General features: G+C 31.1%; 2 long non-coding RNA genes across 3 annotated transcripts in view; one reads left to right on the forward strand and one right to left on the reverse strand.

Annotated features, from left to right (window-relative positions):
• Nucleotides 1-18,440, forward strand: part of LOC147031039 (uncharacterized) — a 150,340-nt gene that overhangs the window by 49,460 nt on the left and 82,440 nt on the right. The window lies entirely within an intron of this gene.
• LOC147031040 (uncharacterized) lies at nt 15,714-18,224 on the reverse strand. The gene is made up of 2 exons (XR_015056639.1): nt 17,512-18,224; nt 15,714-17,414 (listed from the first exon to the last, which is right to left on the reverse strand). It is a non-coding gene; the product is annotated as an uncharacterized LOC147031040 (long non-coding RNA).

Here is an 18,440-nt window from a genome sequence, read left to right on the forward strand (position 1 = left end):
ATTCAGTGGTGACAAGTTGTCTAGTAAATGTTCATTTCTTCAAGGGGGGAGATGATAATTGTCACGTAATTAGATAGGGACACGGGAGAGGGTAAGTGTGTCTGCGTAAACCCCTTTTGGTATTCTCTGAAGACTGGCCGTGACGTCACAGGACAGTGCAACGGATGGCTCCGCCCTGTGATCACGATTGGCGGAAGGCGATGGCGGTGGGCCAATAAACGACTCGATTGGGAGTGACGAGGACGAAGGATAAAAAGGTTCTGTTTGGGGGTCGAAAAAGAAGAAGAAGAAGATTACAACCAGAACGCTCGTGTTTTTTTGCTGTGGAACCTGTGGCGGCAGAGAGCGTCCTGGTTGCTGTGCTGAGTTGATCGTGCTCTTGATCGTGTCTGGGAGCCTTGCCGAGCCTCGTGCCTCGCCTCGGTTGGCTCTGGGGTCCTGCTGACTCGGAGTACGGGGTCGGGCAGCGGGCGGACCCGCCTCCCTCTAATGCTCGCGGCTTGGCGCGGGAGCTGGTTCCCTGGTGGCTGTGGGCGGACTTGGGCCAGGACCAGGAGGTCGACAGCACCGCGGTTTCTCCTGCCCCCCCCCCCCCTGGCGAGAGCAAGGCCGGCTCGTCCGCCGCCGATCCAGGGACAGTTGCGTCCACACCACGGTCCAGCCTGACCACCAGAGATAGCTACGTTTTGTGTGTGTGTGTGTGTGTGTGTGTGTGTGTGTGTGTGTGTGTGTGTGTGTGTGTGTGTGTGTGTGTGCGTGTGCTTGGCGCCTCAGAGAGATTGAGAACTGTATATTCATTGGAATTGTCTGTGTTTTTCCCCACGCCCGATCCCACACCATCACGTCGAATCGTCCCGGATCCCTCTTCTTGTTATTTCTGGTGAAAATAAAAACAAATAAACATCATCAACTCAGTGAAAAGCGACCCGTGCCACCTTCCTCGTCCCGTTTGCAGTAGATATATATATATATATATATATATATATATATATATATATATATATATATATATATATATATATATATATATATATATATATATATATATATATATATATATATATATATATATATATATATATATATATATATATATATATATATATATATATATATATATATATATATATATATATATATATATATATATATATATATATATATATATATATATATATATATATATATATATATATATATATATATATATATATATATATATATATATATATATATATATATATATATATATATATATATATATATATATATATATATATATATATATATATATATATATATATATATATATATATATATATATATATATATATATATATATATATATATATATATATATATATATATATATATATATATATATATATATATATATATATATATATATATATATATATATATATATATATATATATATATATATATATATATATATATATATATATATATATATATATATATATATATATATATATATATATATATATATATATATATATATATATATATATATATATATATATATATATATATATATATATATATATATATATATATATATATATATATATATATATATATATATATATATATATATATATATATATATATATATATATATATATATATATATATATAACTATATATATAACTATATATATATATATATATATATATATATATATATATATATATATATATATATATGTATATATGTATACATATGTATATATATATATATATATATATATATACAAGTAGGGTAAGAATACTGATTCTGGCTCACTTTTCCCCATGTAAATGAATGGGGGATTTTCAGCGATTCATATTTTTTTCCCTAAAAATAAATCCCCTTTTTATCCCAAGGTATATTTATTTGTCTCCCCTTTTAACCTGGAGGTTGAACCTCATTGAATTGAACACCTGGTGGTTGAACAGCTCACTCATTGAACCTATAAAGATTTGTTCATTCTCAAATTCCTTCAATAGTTTAATTTTCTTTGCACAATAATCCCCATCTAAAATATTGACAAACAAAACATTTGAATCTTTATATTTTTTAAGATACCCCATTTGTGCCATTACGAAATGATAAACTTCTCTTAATGCTCTCATCTGACCACCTCCTGAGCCACATATCATTTTGAGATTATAGTAAATTGTTTTTTCATTGTTCAATTGATAACCATCAAAGTTTTCAGTCCATTCAAGGATATTCATTTTTTTCTTTACATCCTCTAACTTACTAGTTTTTAAATTAATTCGCTTATTTGTTTTATTTACCTTTGTTTTAGTTATTTTTTCAATAAGACTTATTTGATATTTTTCACATTCATTATGTTTTCCATTTATATACCAAGACTGAGATTTTCTCCACTCTTTAGTTTGATTAATACTTGGTTTAACCATTTATATATTGTGAAAAACCACAAGTGTAGCCCTTAAAAACCCTAACTCATCTTCCCATCGTTAAAACATAATCTATTTTATACACTCTATCATACAATATCCATATGGAACACAATCTATTCCATTATCTAAAATAAATCTCTTATCATCAAAGGCTCCTAATGCCTTTTTATTTACTTCTTCACTATATATGTTATGTTTATAACTTCTTATTGTATTCATTTTCCTATATTCTTCTTTCTTATTCATCAAACAATTATAATAATTTCTAAAAGTTATTGATTTCTTTATTACATATTTCTTTATTCCCTTTAACCTCTTATCAATCTGTTCACCATACTTATAAGCATATGCCTTTGCTCTCAATCCAATAAACTCACTCATTACTTTTCCACCCAACTCATCCTTAAACTTACCAATAACCTTTTCATTCTTTTTGGAAAATAACTCACTCTTCTTGCTGAAATTACTTGTATCATATACTCCAATATTTTTCTTCATATCTTGATAAACATCATCAGTTTTTATATCTAGGATAAAACTATCAGTATCCATATACAACAATGAAACATTTTCACCATACTCTTTCTTTAAGTCATTATACAAATAATCATACATCAATATCTTTGATAAATCAAGAACTGCTGTTCCAATATAAATTGGTTTATCCATTACAATACTTTCCTTTTTCATATGAATTGCAGAAAAGTTCTCTGAAAAAACCTCTTCTCTCTCAAAACTTGGTTTATTTATCAATCTCGAAGCTTCTTTCCAAGATGTTGCGAATCTAATGTTTTGCCTGTTTCTAACATTTTCCATAGTCTTTCCAAATACAGCATTATTCATTAATTTATAAAAGTCCCCTTCAAATTTTACTTTTGTATTTGCTCTCATATCTGTATTGAATTGAATATACTTTTTCACCCAAGGACTTTGTTTAAATTTTAAAACTCTATGAATTTTAGCTACTCTCAATCCTTCTCTCAAAAACTGTTTTAAGCTTCTCTGATGCAAAACATATCCCTCTTTATCATAGAATGTTGTTAATAACTTTTCTGTTGATTTACCTTTAATATTAAAACTTTTATGATAATCACTTAACCATTCTTTCTTTGGAGTTTCTTTCTCACATGCAAAAGGAAGATCTTTATGCTTATTATGAAGATCACTCGGGTACCTCAAATCAACTTCAAAATAATAACCTTCTTCTTCGTCATTCAATTCCTCTTGAGAAGAAATAACAATATTCATCAAAGCCTTTTCATTATCCTTTTCTTCCACCCACTCTAATTTACCATAAGGCAGAGATTGAGACATTGCCCATCCATACAAATTATTAGCATCAAAATACATCAAATAATTACTATCTTTTTCACTATCATAATTTGGAAGATATTTATTATTTGCTTTAGCATATCTTTTTGAACATACTTGTGATATTCCACCTCTCTTGGACTTCTCAATCATCAAAAGCATATCCACATCACTGATTAAATCTATATCTTGTTTTGTCATTTTCAACATTGCACTCCAAGCTAAACCAGGAGCTGTGAAATAGTGGGCAGGATCTAATCCATAACAATTTTTATTATGACAGAGTGATCTAAAAGCTTCAAACACATCAGCTAACAATAAAACATCTGTTTTTAGATATAAATCGTGATATTCTCCAAGGTTCTTTATCTTAAATATTTTCCATATTTCTTGTGCGTGTTTATATTCCTTATCACTTATCTCTTCTTCATAAAGGTTATTATAGAAACTTTCTTTTGAAGGAAGTTGTGTTTCTTTAAATCTCATAAATGAATCCATATAATCATAAGGATAAATTCCCTTACTTGTAAGAATTTTCTCTTTACTTTGAATTTCATTCCTTGTTTGAATTTCCTCTCTCGTAAGAATTCCTTCTTTAATCAGAATTTCATCTTTAATCTGAATTTCCTCTTTAGTTCGAATTTTCTTTATAATTAGAATTTCATCTTCAGTTAGAATTTCTTCATTAATTAGAGTTTCCTCTTTACTTTGAATTCTCTCTTTAATCTGAATTTCCTCTTTTGTGAGAATTTCCTCTTTTGGAAAGAATGAATTAAGATTTGGAAAAGAGTCCGTGGAGCTTAGATTTGATGCGAGGTAGGCTAGTGGTGTTCCCATAAACTTGTAAGAATCTAAAAACCTAATACGAGTTAAAGGTTTTGTGAATATCATTTTTGAAAATGAAATATACTTTTGACTTGTGTTTGTTATAGCAGAAATATTCCCTGGTGTTTTTGAAAGTTCATTTATAAATAGATGTGTATCATAGTTGGCGCTGTTGTGAAGAAAGACTGGAATAAAAGAAGGTAATTTATAATTAAGATTACAACAGGAATGAGCGGGACCTCTATATTTACCAGTAAGATGACAATGGTCTCTAACTTTAGACTCCTTAATTTCCCCTCACAAATATGACAGATATTGTTCATTCTAAATTCTAATTTTTCTTCTTTGGTTAATTTCATCGGTTCATTTGTTTCTTTCATTAATTTAGTGAGTCTTATACAATCCTTTTCTAATCGTTTTACAAACTCTTGTGAAGCATTTTTTCCACGATAATGTTCAAGTTTGTTATACTTTTCTCCAACAGATGATTTGATATAATAACAGAAACCACAAGGAATATGTTTTTGATATTTATTTGTATATGGTTCTTTTGGATTAGGAGAAGCAGTATTTATCTTTTTAAGGATACATTCAAAATCAGCGTATATCACAAATGGGTGCATGATAGATTTATTATAATCTTCAAAATAAATCTTTTCACCAGGTTTAGGCATTGTAATTACAGCTGATTTATGATTACTACAATATTTTGAATGTTGTTCTAATCGTTCTTTTGTATGAAATGAATTAAGACATCGCTTACAAGGATATATTTTGTTTGCTGTTCTGAATACCTGAGAAGAGATTAATCTTGATAAATTATTGATGTATGTGTAATGTGAATTCTTTCCAACACTAAAATATAAAAGGTCAATGTGTGTTTCTTCATTTTTATAGTTGTTTGAAATTTTTAATATTTGAACTTTGTTTGTATCCGTTAATCCATATACATTAATGGAAAGATTATTCTTTTTCTCAAATTTAGGAATATCTGTTAGTGGCATTGGGAATTTAAAATCTTTAATGTCTAAGGTATTCTCATATTTCATATATTGTTTTACTCTTTCTGAATTACATTTTGGTGGATGCAAGTGAGCAAGAACAGACCAGAGAAAACATTTATTATCATTGTTCTTAATATTAACAACTGCCTTCTTTAGTTTTATTTCTTTTGGTAATTCAATATAAGAAGAAGCTTTAAGAGGGTTTGATTTTAGAATGTGTATATCTAAAAAGATGATTTTTTTAATATTGAATCCACTTCCTACCACTGTATTATCAACATCCTCCTCTTGTCTTGATAGTTCTTCATAAACCCCACTATTCAAAAAATCTTGAAATGATGTTATAAAATGAAGATCTGTTCTCATATAAGGAGTTTGTTCTTCATCTTGTCTTTTCATATTCATTTTCACTCCCATATAAAACTTTAAAGTTTTCATTTCTTTTAATGTCTTTTTAATAAATTTTTCAACATCGGGTTTCACTATTTCAATTGATTCAGCTATTGATGATGGACCGGGTTCTCCAAATTGAAAAATCCTTATTTTTATATGCCCTTTAAATGCCTCATCAGTGTTTTTAATATAATAGTCTCCCTTTACTTTAAACTCATTTTTCTTGTGTTTTTGTGATTGAAGATGTTGATTATAACTACTCTTCAAAACATCCTTTGAACAGATATCACAATGTTTTCTTTCCAACTCAAGAGGAGATATTTGATGAAATAGATTAAATGTGTGTTTGTTGGTTCGGAGGTGTTTTCTATAATGTTTAAATTCGTGATTACAAACATCGCAGTACGTTGTATTCACCATATTTATAGAATAAAACTTTGCTTAAACTAAAATTTTCTTGATGAAAATTTCGTTTAATTTATAGGTGAATCTGTGCTTAAAAACATTTTATCCTCCAACTTTTTCACTTAATAAATACAATGTTTCAAGACACAAAAGACAAGTTTCAATCAATCTCTTCATCTGTTAAAGATATTGAGAAATATGTCAAGGATGTAAAATTGAACAAAGATAAATATAACAACTATTGGATAAAAACTATTATGGTAAATAATATGAGTTCTTCAATTTCCTTCAGTGGAAGGGCTTTTAGTATACCTCGTAGAACATCAATTAAAGTATCTCTAACAAAAGTTTCTCCTCTCCTTCTAGTAATATATTCAAAACTAGAAAAAGCAATGAAACAAGAAAAAGTATCAAAGAACAAAAACCTTATGGATGAAGCTTTAGAAAGAAAAGATAAGACCATCTGTAATATGCAAGGAGAAATTTGTATTTTTTTCAACAACCCTAAAGATGTAAATCTTGATGAAATAAAGGATGTTAATATATCAGGTGAAATGACATTTCGTTCAATAGTAGTTAACGATAATTTTAAAATTACCTTCAATATAAAAAATGTTGTCGTTGAATCTGATAATGAAAAAAAGTATATCGATATCGATGGTAATATACAACTGAAAGTATAGATGAATTTCAGTTTAAGTAAAGTTTTACTTTATAAATATGCTAGACTTTCCTGATTCTCCATATGACAAATTTGAGAATTGTCCTGCGTGTGAAAGACGGGGATTAAACACAGAGTCAAAAGCCTATAAACAATGTATATTCTGTGATTATCTTCTAATTAATGATAATAAAAAATATAAAAAGGAAAATAATTCTTTTAGATTTACACCAAAAATGAATTACTTTACAAGATTGATTAGAGAAATGAATGTAAAGTATGAGGATGATAACACACCTTTCCTTACAAGGGAAGAAACTGAATGTATAAGAGAAATGTTCAAAGGATTGTTGTTGTATATTATTCATGGATGTAATTTTCAGGGAAATATCAACACAAGATATTGTATAAATAAAATAATGGATTATCTTGAAATTAAACCTGAACTTAGGATAAAATATAGAGTTTCTAAAAAAGCCAATAATAAATTAAATAACCTGTTTTTCAAATATATAAATGAATGATTTTTTACCTATTTGGGAAAATAAGATAAAATTTAACAACCATAAAAATCTCCCAAATTCATTAAGATGTCTCATAGTTGGTTCAAGTGGATGTGGAAAAACCTGCTTACTTTTAAAAATGCTCCTCACTCCCAACTTTTTAGATTATGATAATTTAATAATTTTCACAAAGTCGAGTTTTCAACCAGAGTATCAACTACTCTCACAAGGTTTTAATGCTGGTCTTCAAAAAGAAGATATAATAGGTTTATTTAAACGTCAAAAAAACCTAAATGATTATAACATTGAAGATATAATTCAACTATTTTGTGATACACAGAGATGTAAAAAGAAATCAAATCTTATAACTTGTATTCTTAGTGATAATACGGATGATATACCGTCTCCCCAAGATTTGGATAAATCAAAAAGAACCTCGTTATCTTTGATGATTGTGTTAATGAGAGAAACCAAACGGTAATGGACAGCTACTACACAAGAGGGAGACATTCTTCTTGTAATTGTATTTATCTTAGTCAATCGTACTTTCAACTTCCTCGTCGTTCCATCAGAAACAATGCTAATACTTTTATTTTATTCAAGTTAAATTCAATAGATATCAATAATTTTTGGAGAGATAATTGTTCTACATTATGTAGTAAAAAGAAATTTGAGGATTATATGAAGCACACGACTGAAAAATATAAATATATTGTTGTGAAACAAGATGAGATATTAAGGGATATATTTTTTGTTTTATAAACAATTACATATATAAATGACAACTATTATTATAAATCTTGTGGGTAAATCTGCTTCTGGAAAAAACTTTCATAAATCAAGGTTCTTGTGTAGTACAAATGAGAATATTGTAAATTTACTTAAAAAACACCCCGTGATACGCATTGTATCAACAACAACTAGAGCAATAAGACCTGGAGAAGTAAAAGGTGAAGATTATCACTATATTTCAGTGGAGGAACATATGCGATTGAGGAATGAAGGACAAATATTTGAGGAGGTTTCTCTTGGTACAACAAAATATTCACATTGTAAGAGTGAGTTAAAGAAACTAAAATCTGGTGGTGTTGGGATATTAGAAACTAATCCAGAAGGAACAAGACAAATTATTAAATATCTGAGCGGAGTGAAGATTTTATCATTCGGTTTTGATGTTGATGAAGAAACTCAACACAAACGTATGAAAAGCAGAGATGCAAGGATTAGTGAAGAAGAAATTACAACTCGCATTAATGTTAATAAAGAATTTGATGAAATATTTAAAGAAAAGGATTTATTTGAACACATCTACTTGAATGATGAAGAAAAGGAAAATTTCCCTGTTGATCTTTACAATTCATTAAATGATATTTTACAATAAATAAATGGATACAAAAGAAAGAGCAAGAAGATTTAAGGAACATCAAGAGTTGGTTTCAAAAGTTGTAAAACAACAGGAAGACATAAAGAAGAAACGCAGACAGAAACTAACGGGCGAAGAAGCATTTGAAAAAAAAACAAGAGAAATTTTTTAAACCACTTTTAAAAACTTCCCAAGAAAAAATGAAAGATGTTTCCACAGTTCCCACAGTAGAATATACTCCTAGAAAGCTTCAAATGTTAAAAGATTTCAGTCAAATGACGGAGGAAGAATTAGAGCATTTAGGAGAATTAGAATATGATGATGAAGGTTTATTTCAACAACTGGAAGAGATTAATCAACCCCCTGATTATATTGTGAATGCTGTTCAAAACAATGAATATTCAGCGGATTCAAAAACCAAAGCAGGACTCATTCCAACAGAACAACCAGCAATATTTCATCTTGTTCAAGAAAAGGTATTGATATTTAATGATGAATTAAGGTTCTTAAGTTCTGCTCAACCCCTGTTAAACTAACTCCGAGATTAATGTTTCTTCTCACAAAAGATGGAAGACAAGGTTCAACTGTGAGGGATGAATCAAAGTATATTGATAAACCATTAGATATGGAAAATAATGATGATAGAGTATATATTGATTTGCTGAACACTCTAAATTATAAGGTTATTCTTTCTGGTAAAAGTAGGAAGAATGAGAAGGAGAAACACATTATTCAGGCTTTAAGTATCCTTGGTTCAGGTATTAGTTTTCTTCCAAATGACCCATCGCAATTAGTTAATAGACTGTTATTGTTGTTCGGCAGTAAGAAGGCTGGAAATAACAATTGTTTTAATGAAGCATCAGCCATTTTAGACCAGTTGATGAACATGAAAATAATTAATAAATCTCAATATAAAGACATTTTATCTCATATTAAATAAGATGAGAAGCACAATCCTGAGTTTTAATTTCACAACAAGCGACCACACATCTTCATTCCCATACCCACTACAACTTGACACAACAAAAGAATATGAGGCATCTTTATTGTCCATGGAGACTTATAATACCTTATTTAATATAACCGAGAAAAATGACAAGTTTAGTTATAATCCGGGAAGTGGATACAAAACGATAACAGTCTCACCCGGAGCATACGAGATTTCTCAAATATCTTCCGAAATTGCTCGTCTTATGAAAGAACAGGGTGATGAACCAAAAAATATTGTTATAAACATTCAAAAACATACTTCAAAATCAACGATTAAAGTTAAAAATAACTACAAGGTTGATTTCACAATTGATAATTCATTTAGAGAGTTATTAGGTTTCTCCTCAAAAAGATTGAAACTAATGGGACGTTTTACAGTGATAATGTCATTCAAATATCCTCAGGAATAAATTCGGTGTTAATTCACTGTGATTTGATTGATGGTGCTTATAATGATGGATTAAAAACAAATACAATATTTTCATTCAGCGCATACTCAACCCCAATTGGTTATAAATTCAATATGGAGCCTAAAAATTTGGTTTATCTACCTGTGTCAGGAAAAACCATACACAGAGTAAATTTTAGGATAACCGACCAAGATAATCGTGTGATTTCTTTTAATGGAGAAGTTATATCCATCAGAATTCACCTACGTGAAGTTTTTCAATAAATAAATACGATGGTTATTGTGAGGAAGCACGAGTTGGGAAAATATAAAATAATTACAGGGGATGGGATGTTCCTTTCCCCGTACTACAAGGGTGAAGGTATGTATCTTGGTAGAGGATACTATAAACCTAAGAGACAAAGGGGTGTTGGGCATCAATTTAGAGGAGATGGGATAATTGATACTCTCATGGGTATTGGTTCAACTATTCTTAAACATAAAGACCTAATTGGTTCAACTGCTTCTGCTGTGGGAAATGTAGCAGGTGCTGTAAAGAGTATAAAAGATGCTCAGAAAGAATCTCATAAATTACAAGCAATAAAAGAAATTAAGAAAGGTAAAACTCAGTTGTCCCCTCAAGAACGACAGAAAATAATTCAAATACTTGGATCAGGGTTTCAAAAGTTTTAACATCTTTTTTCCTAAATAAATACAAGTATGGAAGCAATTGATAGTATCTATGATTTGGATGATACTATTATTATCTCAAACTCCACTAAAAAAGAAGATTACTTCAAGGTAAATGCAATAACTGGAACAGACTGGAATACAAATGGTACAAAAAGTTTTGAAATAAATAATCAACAAACCTATTTGAATCTCTCCGAAAGTTTCTTGTTGTGTAAATTTAAATTCACTAAGGCTGGGAATAACACAAACGCTACACTTGTAAATGATTTCTTCTGGAAAATGTTTGATAGTGTGCGATTGTATATTGGAACACAAGAAGTTGAAGCGGTTGATTATGTCTCTGCTGTATCTGAAATGATGAAATTTACACTCTATACATTCAGTGATAGAATGGGAAAGGGGTCTGTCGAAGGTTTTATTCCTGATATGTCAACGGGAACAAACACAGACCCTGGATATATTCAAAGGAAAGGAATGTATAATGATGATACAAAAGCAGAAAATAGTTTTACTGTGGCAGTTCCTCTTAAAGGTATATTTGGATTTTGTGATTATGATAAAGTTCTGTATGGTCTTAAAATTAGATTTCAACTACAAAGGAATGATAATGAAAATAGATTGCTTTTTGGTGTTGGTAATGCTTTTGGTGATCAGAATAAATTTGTAATTGAGGAGATGAGTTGGTATATCAGTGAATATACTCCTAATCTTAAAACAGAAGAGATGTTGAATCGAAGACTTAACTCAAAGAAACCACTCAGTGTATCATACCTCAAAAGAAGATGTCAACACGTTAAACTCAATCAAACTACTTACACGTGGAATTTGGGTGTTCTGGAAGGAAAGCCACGATATCTGTGGATGATTTTTAAAAAGCCAGATGGTGATACTGCGACTGATAAGAATAATGCATTGAGTGATAATGCTAAGGTGAAACAACTTCGCGTTTCTCTAGATGGAACATTTTATCCACGAGATAGATTGGAAATTAATTGGGAAAAAATGATTTTGCTGAAGCATACAAGTCTTACCAAAAGGTGTGTGAAAGTAATGGAAATAAAGAACCTATTTTGGATATGACAGCATTTAAAAGTTTGTATACAATCTATACGTTTGACCTGAGCGCTCAAAAAGAAACTATAAAGTCTAATCGAGTGGATACTTCCCTATACATTGAAAGAGGAGAGAGTGAAGAAGTTGATACATATTGTTTGCTTTTGGAAGAAACAGAATTGCAGATTAATACAGATAATGGTGTGATGATTAGTCTCACATAATTTTTTTGTTAAATAAATGAGTGGCAAAGTACCAACTGGGGTATATGTTAATCAAATCAATCTTCAAAAACTATCATCTTGTGTTCAAAATCAAAAGCCTTGTACGATTAACGTTAATACAATTCAGAGAAAAGGAGCAGTAAGAATTGATGTTTTGCTCACAAGAGAACAGGTTAAAATCTTGAATGACACTGGCTCACTTAAAATTAAAATGACAAAACCAATGTTGAAAAAATATTCAATAAGAGAGACGAGTGGAGGATTTCTCCCATTTCTAATTCCTTTATTTGCTGGTTTAAGTGCGGTTGGAGCATTGACGGGTGGTATTTCAACAGCGGTCAAAACTGCCAACGAAAGGAAGGCTCAACTCCAGGCTCAAAAAGAATTGGAAAGACATAACAAAGAGTTGGAGAAACAAATTAGTGGAAGTGGTGTAATTGTAGATTTTGCTGAAAAACTTGAAGGTCTGCCTGATAAAGCGAGATTGTTAGTTGGAGACATGCTTTCTTCTATAGCACAAGCAGGTGTAAAATTAACAAAAAGAGGTAATGGATTATATCTTTCTAATAAATAAATGAGCATTGATGAGTGGTTGAAAGAATTTGGAAAGAATACAACATCAAATTTACAACTTGCCAAATATTGTAAGAAATTAAAAATTCATAATGTGGTTATTTGTATGAGAGATGAATTAACAAATGTGTCGAAACATACAAAGAATATTATTATGAACTTAGAAGATAATGATGGGAACGGTTCTCATTGGGTTTGTATTTTTAATAGTCAAGACAAATATTATTTTGATAGTTTTGGTCTTCCACCACCTGTTGAAGTCATAAAATTCTTACAGAATGGTGTTTATCAAACATTTCAAGTCCAAGAATTAAATTCCAAGTGTTGTGGTCAATTATGTCTATATGTGTTATTTCAACTCAACAAAAATAAAAAATTTTATGATATTATTTTTAATCTAATATAAATGACTTATGTTGGTAAAGATGGTTCTATCTTTGGTGTATCTCAAGAACTGGATATTGATTTATCAAATTATTACACAAAGGCACAGGCTGAACGACATAAATATAATATAAACAAAAATATTAACATGAAAAATGCTTATAAATTAAAAATTATCCAAGCCCGACTGACGCGAATGACTTGGTGAGATTAAGCGATTTATCACAATATATATACTTAAATAAAACGGCTGTGTATTCTAAAGATACAGAAGTGTTGATATTATCTCCAGGTCATACAGAATTCACAGTTCGAATTAAAATAAATTTTTATAAAGAAGGGCGTATCGTTTGTATGAGAATAGAACAATGGGGGTATGATATGAATGATTTAGGGTATAATTGGTCATTTAAAATTAACCTCGAAGACCTGGAACAATTAAATCAGTCTCGTAAGGAAGAATATTATCCACTTGGTATCGAGAATGAGTTTTGTGGAGCCACGATTAGTAAACAACAAATAAAAGAATTTAATAAGGGTAAATATAATAATGGTTTTGCCCTTGTTTATCTCATGAAAACAGAAAAAACAGGATTATATCTAATAAGTAAGGAAATACAAAATGATTTAACTATGGGAAGATGGGGAGGTGTTTCGTGTCATAATATTATTCTAACATATATTTCTAATACATAAATGACAGCAAGAAGGCTTCAAGAAAATTATCATTTCTGTGTCCAAGCATACCTTCAAGAAAAGGGTATTCGGTATTTTAATAAATATGTTCTACAACATAAGAATGAGGTATTTTCAATAAAAGATTGGCATTATGCTGATGTTGATAAACCGACAACTTTAGATTTAATTAGAATGTTAAATAATGAAAAAATTATAAGGTTAAGAAAAGGTAAGGCTCTTTTAGAAATTCAAAAGAAATTTTATTGGTTTCCTGTTGTAAAAAAAATTATTTTGGATACAGGAATAACAAGAAATCCTGATGAATATATGTATAATATTCTATGGGGTGTAAACGATTCAAGTATAGTAAGGGATGAGGAAGGAGTTGAAGAAGAGAGGGAAGAGGAGGAAAAGGAGAAGGAGGAGAGAGAGAAGGAGGAAAGAGAGAATAGAGAGAGGGAGGAAAGAGAGTCGAAAGAGAAGGAGGAAAAGGAGAAGAGAGAGAAGGAGGAAAGAGAGAATAGAGAGAGGGAGGAAAGAGAGAAGAGAGAGAGGGAGGAAAGAGAGAGAATAAATAAATATTATAGTATGGAAACCAGTGAGATTCAAAAAAGAATAGAGGTATTACAGAAAATAACTCAACCCACCAAGGAGGAATACAAAGAATTAACAAGTCTATTTGCAATACTTTCAACAAAACTATTAGCATCGTCAAGCTATTCATTTTAATTCAAGTTTTTTCTTAAATAAATGGAGGAGAGAGTGAAGGCATTTCTAAGGATTCTTTATGTTTTAAAAATTAAGATTCAAATGTGCATGTTGGAAACTAAAAAGGTTTTTGCACTCTGCAGAAATTTTTCTCATAAATAAATGAGTTATTGTCTCAAATGTAAAAAGAAAACTAATACTAAAAATATTTCATATATTAAAAGTAAAAATAACAGGGTTATACAAAAAGGTATATGTTCGGTGTGTGGTTCAAAAAAATCAATTTATCTCCAAACACAAACTCGGAGGAGATATACAAAAGTTTTTATCAGGAAGTAAATTTACAACTACTGGAATACCAGGGGAATTACATCTTCCAGGTTATTCTTTCTGTGGTCCAGGCACAAACTTGAATAAAAGATTAGATGAGGCAGACAATCCTAAATCCTGGAGTAAACCAATCAATAGAGTTGATGAAGTGTGCATGAGACACGATATTGATTATGGGAATACCACAACGTTGGAAGAAAAGCATGAAGCCGATAGAGAAATGTTGTATAATTTGTCTCTGATACAAAATCCAACCTTGAGAGAAAAAGTTGATAGGTTCATCGTGAAGAAGATGATTAGTGCTAAATTGAAACTTGGACTTGGAAATTCAAAAAACTTATAGGCTCTAATGATGCCATTAAGACTGAAGAGCAATTAGCTGATGAATTACATAAACCAATATTCACAAAGTTTCAGAGAAGGAAAGTTTATTCCAAGGAAGTTGATTATATCTGGTCTGCTGATTTGATTGAACTTAATAATGATAAGGGGTACAAGTATGCTTTAACCGTTATTGATTTGAGGAGTAGATATGTGTGGGTTGTCCCTTTAAAAAACAAAACAGGTAATACTCTTATGTTAGCTTTTCAACAGATATTTAATAAAAGTAAGAGAAAACCTAAGAAATTGTGGACTGATGAGGGTAGAGAGTTTTATAACAAGACATTTATGAATTTTCTAAAAAATAACAGTATTACATTATACAGTACCTTTAATGAAGGGAAGGCAGTTGTTGTTGAACGTTTTAATCGTACCTTAAAAGAGAGACTATATAAAAAATTCACACAACTCGGTTCACAACAATGGTTATCTTTTATTCAGGATATTGTGGATAAGTATAATGACACGATTCACACGTCAACGAATATGAAGCCATCAGAAACATTTACAAAATTAAAATATGAAAAAGAGATTAATGTCAGAAAACCTAAGTTCAAAGTTGGTGATATCGTAAGAATATATAGGTGGAAATCTCATTTTGAAAAGGGTTTTACTGAACGATGGACGAAAGAACTTTTTAAAATTGTTGATGTAATAGATACAGTTCCTTGGACTTATAAAATATATGATTTGGAAGGGAAGAGATTTTAGGTTCATTTTATTCACAGGAATTACAAAAGACAAAACTAAGCAGATAATACACCTTTGTGGACACTCGAGGGCCAAGTCCGAGGTGTATAACAGTATATAATGTGTGTCAAGGGGTGGACGTTCTTACATCTGTGAACCCCAAACACAGAATCCTCAACTGAATAGTCAAGGCTTAACTTTTGTTTGTTGATGTGTATGTGTGTGTGTCCCAACCCTCACATTCAAAATCTCAACCCCAACCCTCACATTCAAAATCTCAACCCCAACTCAATCCTCGCCCAACACAATGTCTTTTTCAAAATGAGATTTCCACCTATATATATATATTTTTACGTTTTTTTTTTCTTCTTCCAATTCTGTCTTTTAAGGCTTTCAGGTTTGATGACGTAGAAAGGGGGAGTAAGCCTGCACTTTCTTCCCAGAACTTTCTTGATCTTGCTCCCATCAAGCACCATCCGACAAAGAACTACATCAATAGGTTTAGATCCTAAAGAGTGATAGCAACTCCAAAAGTCTCCAAAATATAAATAAATAAAATAATAATAATAATAAATAAATAAATAAATAAATAAAAGCCCCCAAAAAAGTTTCAAGTGTCCAACATAAACCCAACTTTCCAAGTCTTCAAGGTATAACCACATTCCCGTTGAGTTTCCAAGATATGTATCACATTGTGAGTTATCAATCCAGAACCCACATTTCAAGTATTCAAAGTAAAACCAACTTACAAAGTCTCTTAAGGATAACTCATTTACTGATTTTTTCAAAATTTGTGAGTCTCCAAGGTAGGACCCATATTTAGAACCATCTTGGCAGAACCCTTTTCCTGAGTCTCCAAGGTAGTTATTTAAACCATCAAGGCAGAACTCATTTACTGATTTTTTCAAAATTTGTGAGTCTCCAAGGTAGGCCCCATATTTAGAACCATCTTGGCAGAACCCTTTTCCTGAGTCTCCAAGGTAGTTATTTAAACCATCAAGGCAGAACTCATTTACTGATTTTTACAAAATTTGTGAGTCTCCAAGGTAGGCCTCATATTTAGAACCATCTTGGCAGAACCCTTTTCCTGAGTCTCCAAGGTAGTTATTTAAACCATCAAGGCAGAACTCATTTCTTGATTTTTTCAAAATTTGTGAGTCTCCAAGGTAAAACTTGTATTCTGGCTCATCAAGGTATAACTTGTTCAGTGGGTATTGTCTTGATAACTCACAATGAGTACTATTGCTGTAAAACTCTTTTTCAGGATTTTGCTGGTCTCCAAGGTATAACTCTTTGGTTGGGTCATCAAGGACGAACTCGTTCTGTGGGTCTTGGTCGCTCATAAGGTCTTCAACCAAGCCAACAATTTCGCCCCAAGTTGTAGCAAAAGCAGTATTTTCATTTCGTATTTCAGACACAATTTCCTGTGAGAGAAAATAATAATGTATTAATTAAGTTATTTAATTATTAAATGAGTATGCTTCAATCAAAATTTGAAAATAGGAAAATAAAAAATCTTACCTCAATAGATAAGAGGTTTGAATCCAGTTCATCAACTTGAAGGTTTAGTTCCACAGAAGACAGACAGTTCGAGACAAGCACACAGAACACCATTGCCAGCAAAAACAAATGTTTAAAATGGAGCCTGGGTTTGAAGCTTTTATAGAGAAAGACTGGTGGGTGTGGTTTCCTTTGGAAATTCCCTGGGCAAGCCTAGGCAAGCCTTCATTGGGAAATTTTTCAAAACCATAACATCCTGTAATTTTCTAGTGATTTCTTTGTGAGTCAGAGATGAACTGGAAATGATGTAAGAGTGGGCGGGGCTTGGCAAAAGTAGGCGGAGCTTAGGAAAAGTGGGCGGGGCTTAACAAAAAATAACCTGTGGCTCAGGAGGTGGTCAAACAAGAGCATTAAGAGAAGTTTATCATTTCGTAATGGCACAAATGGGGTATCTTAAAAAATATAAAGATTCAAATGTTTTGTTTATCAATATTTTAGATGGGGATTATTGTGCAAAGAAAATTAAACTATTGAAGGAATTTGAGAATGAACAAATCTTTATAGGTTCAATGAGTGAGCTGTTCAACCCCCAGGTGTTCAATTCAATGAGGTTCAACCTCCAGGTTAAAATGGGAGACAAATAAATATACCTTGGGATAAAAAGGGGATTTATTTTTAGGGAAAAAAATATGAATCGCTGAAAATCCCCCATTCATTTACATGGGGAAAAGTGAGCCAGAATCAGTATTCTTACCCTACTTATACATATATACATATATACATATATATATATATATATACATATATATATGTATATATTCTTTTCTTTTGTTCTTTTCTTTTGCTTTGGGTATATGTGTTGTCGGCGCCGTCTGTGAAGTCAAATTGTATAAGTGTTGCCGTGTGCTCGGTAGTCGGATAGCTCTGCATTGTCTTCTTCTTTTATATTT

Source organism: Eptatretus burgeri, chromosome 3, assembly GCF_056783735.1.
Source record: "Eptatretus burgeri isolate ZD-2024b chromosome 3, Ebu_testis_v1, whole genome shotgun sequence".
Classification (NCBI taxonomy): Eukaryota; Metazoa; Chordata; class Myxini; order Myxiniformes; family Myxinidae; genus Eptatretus; species Eptatretus burgeri.